At 28.1% G+C, this 11,494-nt stretch overlaps 1 long non-coding RNA gene across 1 annotated transcript; it reads left to right on the top strand.

The window, feature by feature from the left end:
- The first annotated feature begins 10,717 nt into the window (after positions 1 to 10,717).
- LOC112498839 (uncharacterized) lies at positions 10,718 to 11,214 on the top strand. The gene is made up of 2 exons (XR_003066257.2): positions 10,718 to 10,821; positions 10,915 to 11,214. It is a non-coding gene; the product is annotated as an uncharacterized LOC112498839 (long non-coding RNA).
- The last annotated feature ends 280 nt before the right edge of the window (positions 11,215 to 11,494 follow it).

Genomic DNA, 11,494 nt, shown 5'->3' with positions numbered 1-11,494 from the left:
ATCCTTCAAACAAATTTAAACGAAACAACCCTTATTTTCACTTTTTTCTTCGATTTTAGGGAAATTATCAGCTATATACTGTTAATGACACCCGTATCAAACGTGTGTGAACATTTTTCAAGTGTATCACTTGTATATCTTAAGTTGACAAAATCACTTCTACCGTCCACTATTCCGTTAACTTCTGTTAGAAAGTTAACAAAATTCTGACAAATTAACTATTTTGCCTTTGAAACTCAAAATGAGGAAAAAAAATAATTAACATAAATTTTCAATACACAATTTTTTTATTTTATTATTAACAATACATTTTTAATTAAAAAATGAATTATTAATGGTACATATTATTAACAATTATCTAAAAAAAAATCCATATTATACCATAAAAAATTATTAACAACATATTATACCATAAAAATTTCCAGTTAGAGCTTGGAGGAGTAAATCTTGAAAAATTTAGGTTAAATTTTAGAGGGTAAAAGCTCATTTAGTCCATGTATTTTAATATTAGTGTCCGTTTAGTCCCTATATTTTTAAAAATGCCTCGAAACATCCCTGCCGTTAAAGTATTGATACCTCTACCGTTACTTTTTATTTCTTTTGGCTTACTTTTACAATATTAATCTTTCATAACAATTTTTTGTTTGGACATTAATAAAAAATAATTAAATTACCAATTTAACCCTAGAAAATAAAAATAAAAATTATATTAATTTTTTTGCAGGCACCATTTGCACACTTGGTAGTTTGCATATAATTTTTGACAATTAAAATTAATATATATTTTTTTTATTTTTTAGGGTTAAATTGGTAATTTAATTATTTTCTTTTTATTAATATCCAAATAAAAAATACAATAAAGGGGTAATATTGTAAAAGTAAGCCAAAAGAAATAAAAAGTAATAATTTAAGTTGTGACAATTAAAAATTAATATAATTTTTTATTTTTTAGGGTTAAATTGGTAATTTAATTATTTTCTTTTTATTGATGTCCAAACAAAAAAAATTATAAAAGGGTAATATTATAAAAGTAAGCTAACAGAAATAAAAAGTAACGGTAGGGGTATCAATACTTTAACAGCAGGGATGTTTTGAGGCATTTTTAAAAATATAGGGACCAAATTGATACTAATATTAAAATACAAGGACTAAATAAGCTTTTACCCAATTTTAAAGGAGTATATTTGGTTGTAAAATAATTTTTTTTAGCAATTATTAACAATTATCCGATAAACGAGATGATATGTCATTTGTATCCATATATATTATATGACATGTCATTTTTTACTAGGTAAATGGGATGACATGTTATTTTTTTAATCAAAGTTTCATTAGTCTTAAAAGACTAGATTACCCTTATGATGTCAGCGCTTGCAAACGGAAGTTAGCGGAATGGTGGACGGTAGAAGTATTTTGTCAACTTAGGATATGCGAGTGATGCACTTGAAAAGAGTTCACACACGTTTAATACGAGTATCATTTAAGATTATATGGCTGTTAATTTCCCTTAATTTTATGACTTAATCTCTTAAAATTGTTATTGATCCATTCTGAACTTCCGGCAACTTTCACCGGCGATGGCTGGACATTCTAGTGATAGAGCTGCTCATGATGAGGAGATGGAGAAGAAGACTTATTGAGTTCGCTAGAACGTGTATTGAGGAATAAGGCAAAGGCCATGGGAAAATGGGTAGTTGAAATTGGAGATCCTTACAAGGGCGTTCGCATTTGTCTCGGCACTTTCAACATAGTCGAAGATGCCGCAGGAGCTTATGCTGAAGTCGCCGAGCGTATCCACTGCAACAAGGCCAAGCTCAACTCTGCTCACCCGCCGCCGCCAATAACTCCACCTCCAACTAAGAAACGCTGCATGAGATTCCCTGAGTTGACTCGGCCGAGTTTTCAAGATTACCTTTTTATTAATTTACGGATTTCATTGGGTTATGCATTTGAGTTTATAAACAATTAGTTTTCTGTTTAAGCACTTTTGATATTAAAAATATATAAATCAATTGAGAATGAAATATTAACATGGTGGCTGCAAAGGATAAATTTGGAAGATTAAAAAAAAAATGTAACTCCTGTCATCTATTAATCTTGTGTCCAACCGAACAGGGGAAAATGGATTCCCCATCATTTTCTTCTCCTTTCCTTTCTCTTCTTCTCTTTTCCCTTCCTCTCCTCTTGAATATTTTCTTACAACCAAACATGACCTAATATTCTTGAAACTAAACATTTTCTGTTGACTAAATTTACGAATTGTGTGACAGAGAGAAATAAAAATGGATGTAGAAAACGTTTTTATAAAAATCCTACATCATCACAACCATTATAAACAAAAAATTTGGGTAATACACAAATGATTAAAAAAAGATAATTTTTTTTAACATAATATTGTAATTCATATGATTAATATGTGGTATGAACAAAGAGAAATGATAATATAAATTGACTGCTAACATTTTTTGTTCACTCGAGTAAAATCTTTTCGTGACGTGGTGAAATTGATTTATAAATCCCAACATCTTGCACAGAAATTGAAATTAACAAATTAAACTTTTCTTTGTAAATCTGCTGATTAGGTTATTTCGGTGTGATCATTTTCTTGCACTTCTTGGATATTAGTTAGTTAATTTTTGCAACTTGTAGAGGACCAAGGTCTTTCTAATTAAGAATGTTTTCATATAAATAAAAATAAAAATGAAGACATCAAAATAAATTAATTTGTTTATTCTATCCAAATGAATACGAGGATACACATAGTTGGGAAGAAAACACTAGCCTTTGCTTTCTTTCTTGCTGAAAATCAATATGACACAAAAATATGTGTAATTCTACGAACGTTGCCATTGTAAAAGCATTAGTTTTCATTTTTTTTAAAACCAATAACTTAATACTTAGGTCTTATTTGGTATAATTTTTCAAATAGAGCTAATTAAAAAAGAGTTTCTATAAGTAGTGGTTTTACTTTAAAAAAAAGTTGTAAGTAGAGTTCTTATTACAAATTATAAAATTATTTTAATAAATAAATTTTAAAAATTATGCTATAAAAAAATAAGAATGTAAAATAAATAATGAGTATTTTAAATAATTGATCTTTTTTACAAAAGCAAAAGTATGTTCAATTAGTATAAAATGTCAAAAGTATGTTCAATATATATGTATAAATGACTGCGGACAAACTATACATATAATAAGATATCAAAACTATGTTTAATATAAAAACGACTGCGGGCTAACTATACATGCACATGTAGTCCAAAACTATGTTAGAAAACTATGTTCAATTCGTATATAACAATTATTCTTAGTTAATCAGTGAGCCGTGGGGCCCATGCTAATTGTGTGCGATTAATTAATTGCAAGCCTTGATAATGCCCAATCACACCCACCATCGGCCCCTTCATTCTATATGTACCCTATACATGTATGTAATATCAAACCAGAAACAAGAACTCGCAAGAGCAACTCACTTGCTTTTGAGTTTTGATTACGAATCGCCACAAGCAGATATCTTTTCTGATTTGAAGAATATGGAAACATCTTTCGCAGGTTTTAGGCTAATTTCAGTTGAATACCATTTATTATTATTATTTTAATGTTTGCATTTACAAATATTTTTTGATATAAAATTTTCAGGTGGGAATATGTGGTCGGAGGGTTTCTTCACTCACTTTGCTATTTCTGATGATGAAACCATATGTGACAATCTTGATCTTCTCGTTGTCCCTCAATACGGGAGAAATCCTGACTACAGTGGTTAAGTGTAATGTTACTCTTTTATATTCTGTTTAATAAATAAAATAAAGGACATGTATTTTCAATACTTGTCTCAATCAGTTTGTTTGAATTCAGCTACCAAAATCTCTTGAAATAGACAAGAGATTTTCTTATTTACGTCTATGTATACTTGATCTTTATTAATAAATAAAATTGTTCTTTGCTCATATGTTGATTAATTTAGATTGCCAATAGACATTAAATCGTTATGTCAATTTATAACTAATTAATGATGCTTTTGTTTCCCAAATGGCAAAGGCGAGGAGGGAAGGTTAGGGGATCAATATCCCGATATCCATTTATAACCATCATTGTCATAATTACTTGAGAAAAGAATGTGAGGATTGTAAAATAATAAAAAGAAATATCTGATTTGATTAATTGATAATTTTATTTTTTAAATTTGTTATAATCATATCACAATAAAAATATAAATCATATTATTGGCACAAAAGTTTATAAAAAAAGGTTAGTGTTAATAACATTAGAGCATAATCTATGAAAGTATCTAAAAGTCATACTTTATAAATCATCAACAAAATCATATTTATTAGTCTTCGAAATCGTTTGACAAAAGAAAAAGCATGTTCTTTTATATAAATAACGAAATAAATGCATTATAATCAAGGCACTTCCATTTGTAATTTATTCATAAAATAAAGGTGCTATTTGTCCAAATAATTGAGGCAGTCAGAAATTTCATTCAAGATTTTATATTATCCCTTATTTATATTACTTTTTATCACTATTATTTTTTTTTGGTCATTGACTCTATACTATGCAATGTAAATATATTCACTAACATATAATAAAAATTAAAAAGAGAGGAAATTAGGATTCCACATTATATACACCACAATTTCATAGCTCAAAGCAAACTCTCCTAAAAACTGAGATTCCATATATAATTTTCAAATGGATTTAGGTCCATTGAGATATTCATTTCTTTAATAAATAGGGGAGGAAAAAAACAAAACTAATGATAAAAAATTAAATGTGATCAATGTTGAGTGTTATAAAATGTATATTTATAAAGGAGAAAATCGTTATTTTACACTTCAAGTTTTACGAACACCCTTACTTTTATGTATTTAACCTTCTTGTGATTTAATTATGTGTATTTTATTTTAATTAAGTATTTTATGTATTTTAGGGGCATCATAGTCATTTCACAATGAACGAGAGATCAGACGGCAAAACGGACATCACTTTTGAACTCAGGACGGTCGAAAACCTTAAGAGGAGCATAAAAAGAAAAATGGCATTGTTCACATGTACGGTATTGTCTACGTTACTGTTCACGACAATGTTCACATAGATGGATCGATGACATGGCATTGACCGATGATGTGACATTGACTGATGAGGTGTCAGATCCTGTTGGACTAAACTTCTTATGCACTGTTGATCAATGACATGGCAGCATATCAGTGGACCAAAAATCTCGCGTACGATGCATGCATTACACAGGATTATTTTCAACCAAACCGCGTCACTGTTCAAGCCAGGTCAAACCGTGTTACTGTTCAAACCACGTGCTGTTGACTAATGACGTGGCGCAATCCTGAGCGTCCGAACTGTTTTTAATCCAATAACTATGATTTACTCAATGTATCTATAAAAAAAGGGGTCTCCCCCCCTAATTTGATATCTCTGAATCCATTTTGGACTCCATTTTCTGTAATTCCTTCTCCATCTTGTATTTTCTACGTATTTTAATAAATTTTCATGTTACCCCTAATTCAATTATGAGCAGCTAATTTTCTTTCAAGTTTGGGTTGAAGGTGAAGTCTCAACATGTGTCATGGGTTTTATTTGGTAAATTTATTTTTTCTTCCCCTCTAGTTTTTGTGGATGTTTTGACTTCTCGTCGACAAATAATAATAATCTTGTCTAGATACCGTCCTGGTTTCACCGACTCCCTAGTACAAGGTTATTATTCTTTTGCACGATAAGCCCTTAGCATCATATTGATTAGAGTGTGGTTCATGAGGTGTGAATTTCCCCCTCATGATTTAATTGGTATTAATAAGGAATATTCAGCCCATGGTGCATGTTGATATAGATCCAAATACCCAAGTGTTTCGTTTCAATAGATTTCTCTTCAATTTATTATTGTCATTTCAATTCCAATTTTAAGATAATCTAAGTTACTTTCACCACAAATCCAACCACCCATTTACAAAATTAATTCTACACACAATTAAAATCCACCTCCTCGTGGAATCGACATTTGTCACCATTAGTCTATTCTACAATAGATTCGTGCGCTTGCGAGTTCAATAAAATTTGCACAACAATCAACAATATGCTTTTTGAGATGGTTTTTCACATATTTAAATTGGTTTGCACATTTAGTTCAAATACTGATGCAAGTACAAGTGAACAACAGTGGATATCGGAGCTCGGGGATTAGTTGGTGACACGACTCAAAAGTGTATTACTCTCAAGTATAAGAGTGTCTAGTTAATAATATAATCCGGTGAAACCGAGGTCGAACCACATGAAGTTTTTAATTTAGTAAAACTAAGAAAATTAATTACGGGGCAAAGAATTTATTTGAAATTGATTTAAAAATAAGTTAAGGTTTAGGATCCACTCTCTGTATTCAAACTATAATTTTAATACTCTCTCATTTATATTTTGCCTCACTTTTACCAATTAATTATTATATCATTTAATTCTATGTGTGTGGATAAATATGGAATAAAGTACCTAATGTGCCACACTATATTAATGTGTCGACATTATGTCAAAATACCATAAAATCCAGTGAGATTTATAAATTAATATGATATAAAAATAATTAGAAAAGAATTAAATAAACTTAAAAAACTCATTTGCGAAAATAATAATAATTAATAGTTTGAAATATTGAGCTCCACCTTTCACCTCAGCTTAATAAAATTAGCTACTCATATTGAAAGAAAACACAACACTCTTTTTATTTGATAAACTTTTTAAAATATATTACAAAAAAAAATTGATACAAATGGAAACAAGAAAAGAAAATAAACAAACAAAGAAAGAAACTCTTCAGCTAAACTCTCTCTCGGCTTTTGAAAAATCAGCTCAAGCTTCTCTCTCGCGTCCCCCTCGCCTCCGCTCAATTGGCTCCTTTTTATAGGCAACAAATGCTTTAACTTAATTTATTTTATTATTTATTTATTATTTTATTATTATTATTTACATTATCATTATTTTGAAATGTGTGATGGTCAGGAGGCGTGATGGCCTCCTGACCATCACCAGCATGCTTGCCAATGCTTTTATTCTTTTTTTTTTTGTTTTTTGTTTTTTTTATTTTATACATATATATATATTTTAGTATTACATCTCCTCAATTGTGCTTCAATAGTTCTTCTTTGTTCCCGCTTTCAATTCCAATTCCATCTGTATTCCTGAAAAAATATTTACAAGATAAAAATTAACAATTTACGAATTAATTTAACATAAAATATATTTGGGGAGTATTAAAATAATTTAAAAATAATGAACATATTAATCGACAAAATAAGTGAAAAACTAATAATTTTATCTTTATTAAATGTACACTTTTTAGTGTCAATCAGCTGGATTTTGGTGCTGGTTGTTTGTGATTATGAGGGGAAGTGATATGCTGGTTGCCGGTGATGTGTTTAATGATCCTGAGGACGTTGACTATGATGAGGCAGTCGTGTATAAGTTTGGTTTAGAAGTTGTGGTTGAGGAGAAATTCTAATATACATAACAAGTATCATGTTGATTATATAATAAGTAAATGGTGTTATGACATGCCGTGACGATGCCATGTTAGAGTTCAACCCTTGTTTGATTTTTCAAAAGTTACTCCAAAAAAATATTATTATTTTGAAATCCATAGGGCTTTAACTCTCCTCCACAAAAGAACAAAATTATTCATCCTATTGAGTTTTATCTAATTGATTTTTCTTTGATAGATTTTGTGACACTCGAAATTCAAATTAATGTTTACATTATATATGTCAGTTCTGACAATAAATATTTAGGATTCAAAGGAATTGGTAAACTAGTAAGAAAAATAATTGATGTTAAGAATGATAAATTGAATTAATTAATTTATCTATTGGTGTTTTTAATATTGATTTACTAGTTGCCGCAACTATAGTAGAAAGGGCAATTTCAGCCATGGATTTTGTGAAAAATCTTCATTGAAATCGAATAGGAGAAATTAATTACATACAAAAAAAGATATATTTTGTAGCTTGATGATAAATTTATTCTTTAATATTTTAAACACATGAAAACACATCTAGAATAGATATAAATGTATTAAATTGAATATTTTATTTGTTGGAATTTAGCCCTTACTGGATGAATTCCTAACATCACCATTGATGATGTGTGTGTATTTATTTTGAAAAATTACCATGCAAGCAATGGTTATATTAAATTTAATTACACATATCATATATACACTGATTGATTCTATTACATAGGTAATGTTTGGTTGGAAGAGAGGATGGGGAAAAAAAGTAATTTAAATTCCTTTCTTATTTCTGTTGTTTGGTTGAACATAGTTTATAAGAATTTAATTTTCATTAGAATTTAATATACATCATGATGATGAAATTTAAATTCCACTCCAAAGAATAATGAATTTAAATTCCTCTTCTATTGGAAACCTAACATCCAAAATTACCCCTTCAATCTTTTATTAATTTATTTAATGTTATCATATAAATATTATTTATAATTTTATTTTATCAATTTAATATTGTAGATAATTAATTTTCTATTAAGAAAAGTTAAAGTAATTCATTTTCTATTAATAAAAATTAAAGTAATTAATTTTCTATTAATAAAAATTAAAGTAATTAATTTTCTATTAATAAAAATTAAAGTAATTAATTTTCTATTAATAAAAGTTAAAGTAATGATTTAAATAATTAAAAAATCATTTTATTTTTTTCATTAATTTACAAAAATAGAAATATAAATTTAACAGTCACCAGACTGCTGACGCTGCTGCTGTCGGACCGCCATAGCTACCATCACCACTGCACGTGAGATGTCACCGCCAGTACTATTGGACTTGTCGGCCAACGAGCAACATCATTATATTGTCATACAAGTGAAAAATGAATTTTTTTTCTTCAAATCCAATTAAAAAAAAATTGAAAACTTTCTAACTTTCCTAGATCCAAACAAACATAAAATAATTTGGTCTAATAAGTTGCTTCAATTTATAGATAGTCAATTTATGATAATTTTCACATAATTCTCAAGTTGAAATGACATGGCATAATAATGGTTAGCGGCAATATGTGGTGGCTCCAATGGCGGTAGCGGCAACTTTACTTTTTTTTTTGGGGCTTTTAAATAAAAATTTAAAATTATAATATATTAATTTATTTATGTAGAAAAAAATTAAATTAAATTAATTATTTAAAAAATCATGGGATTAACAATCCCAATTTATATAGGAGTTTGGTTAGGATTAATTTTTAAAATATGTGTTTATTTAATTAATCATTACTTATATATCTAATAATTAATTTAATAATCACTATATTAAAATTAATCATGAAAATTAATAATGCCATAATTGGTTGCGTTTATATATATTATTTGCTAATTTTTTTGATAAACTAAATTATATTTAAAATATGTAATAAAAAATTAAATTAATATTTAAATAATTTTTAATTCAATTTAATCTAATTTATATTTGTTCATTATAATTATGATTACCTAGCAACTAATTTTTTTTATATTTAATTTTTTATTAATTGTCTTTTAAATTAATTTTAATGATTATTTATTAATATTCATAAATAATTCTTATTTATATTTAAATGTCAACTTAAATGTTATTTAATTTCATTTAAATATAATTTAATACAGTCCAATCCGGTACTCTACCAAACTTAAGAAATTATTATATAATCTAATATAATCCAGTTAAATCTATTCAAGTTCAATCTTAATAATTAGTCTAATCTAATATTGCGTGTCAAATGTAACCATAGTATACACGGCCCAGAGTATGGTCAACTTAGCAACGTAATATCATTCAGTAATTTAGCAACTCTTTTCACCCAGTTTTAGTTGGGCTTCAAAGGGAAGGCCTATTTCACATAACCAAAAGCCGAAGCCCAAAAGGCACAAAGAGTCGATCATTGTGAGGAAAAACTTACACGAGACGGTTGTACTATTTCATTCTACATCGTCCAATTAATAATAAATTTATTTAAGATTCAAAATTATACTAGCGACTAAAATTAACTTAAAACAGGTGTAATGTATTTATTGGATGGTACCAAATCTCGATAGATCCGTAGCATATGAGTGAGCGTTTGATATTGCCTCTGTGGCATCAATTTCTGTCGAGTTTTTATTCGAGTGGGAACAAGATGATCTCGTTTTCTAACAACAGCTAAGAAAATTTAAAAACAGTATTTTCCGTTTTCAAACCATTCAATGTATTGCATCTTAATTGAGCAGCCAACAGCAGGAAAAATAATAAAAATAATTTTTTTTTTATTTACACTAACCCAACAGAGAATCAGAGATAAATCTTGTGACCCTACAAATAATTAAAATTGGCAATTGAATTATCAAAACGGCAGCTACGAGCCCTAAAAATGACGTTGACATATTTCACATTCGGCTTGATATATTTGTTTCTATGCAAATAATCCAAAGGCTCAAATTCCCACAGAAAATCTAGCAGCTGTTTTCACCCATTCAATTATAGACAAACTATATATTTACTTATAATAATAAGATGTCAAAACTGTGTTCAATATATAAACGCCTGCGGACAATTGTTCTTGGTTAATCAGTGAGCCATGGGACCCGTGCTAACTATGTGCAATTAATTAGTTGCAAGCATTAACTGTGTGCCCAATCACACCCACCGTCGGATATTTAATTCTATATATACAATAAACATGTAAGTTATATCAAACCAAAAGCAAGAGCTCGCAAAAGCGACTTACTTAATTTTGAGTTTTGATTACATTTCGCCATAAGCAGATATCTTTTCTGATTTGAAGAATATGGAACAATCTTGCGCAGGTTTTAGGCTGATTTCAGTTGAATACCATTTATTAATATTATTTTAATATTTGCATTTACGAATAATTATTTTTTTTAATATCAACTTTTCAGGTAGGAACAAACGGTCGGAGAGTTTCTTCCTTTGGTCAACTATTATTGATGATGAAATCGTAAATGACAATCTTAATCTTCTTGTTGTCCCTCAATACGGGAGAAATCCTGACTACAGTGGTTAAGTGTAGTGTTACTTTTTTGTATTATGTTTAATAAATTAAATAAAAGATAAGTACTAAACAGTCAACCTAGTTTAATTCAACTATTAAGATCTCTTGACATATATAAGAGATTTGTTTATTTGTTTCTATGTATACTTTGTCTTTATTAATAAATAAAACTATTGTCTACCTATATGTTGATTAATTTAGATGATCAATAGACATTAAATCGTTATATCAATTTATAACTAATCCATCCTTTTCATAATTACTTGAGAGGAGAATATGAAGATTCTCATATAATAAAAAGAAATATCTTAGGGGATTCGATCTTTGATTAATTGAAAATTTTATTTTTTAAATTTGGTAAAATTATTTTACAATAAAAATATAGAATTATATTATTGGCACAAAAGTATAAAAAAAAAAAAACTAAGTTAGTGTTTTAACGTTTCAGCATAATCTATGAAATTATC

This window comes from Citrus sinensis, chromosome 4 (assembly GCF_022201045.2).
Source record: "Citrus sinensis cultivar Valencia sweet orange chromosome 4, DVS_A1.0, whole genome shotgun sequence".
In the NCBI taxonomy this organism is placed as follows: domain Eukaryota; kingdom Viridiplantae; phylum Streptophyta; class Magnoliopsida; order Sapindales; family Rutaceae; genus Citrus; species Citrus sinensis.
Note: the sequence above shows the minus strand (reverse complement) of the source record. Positions and strands in the feature narration are given on the sequence as shown.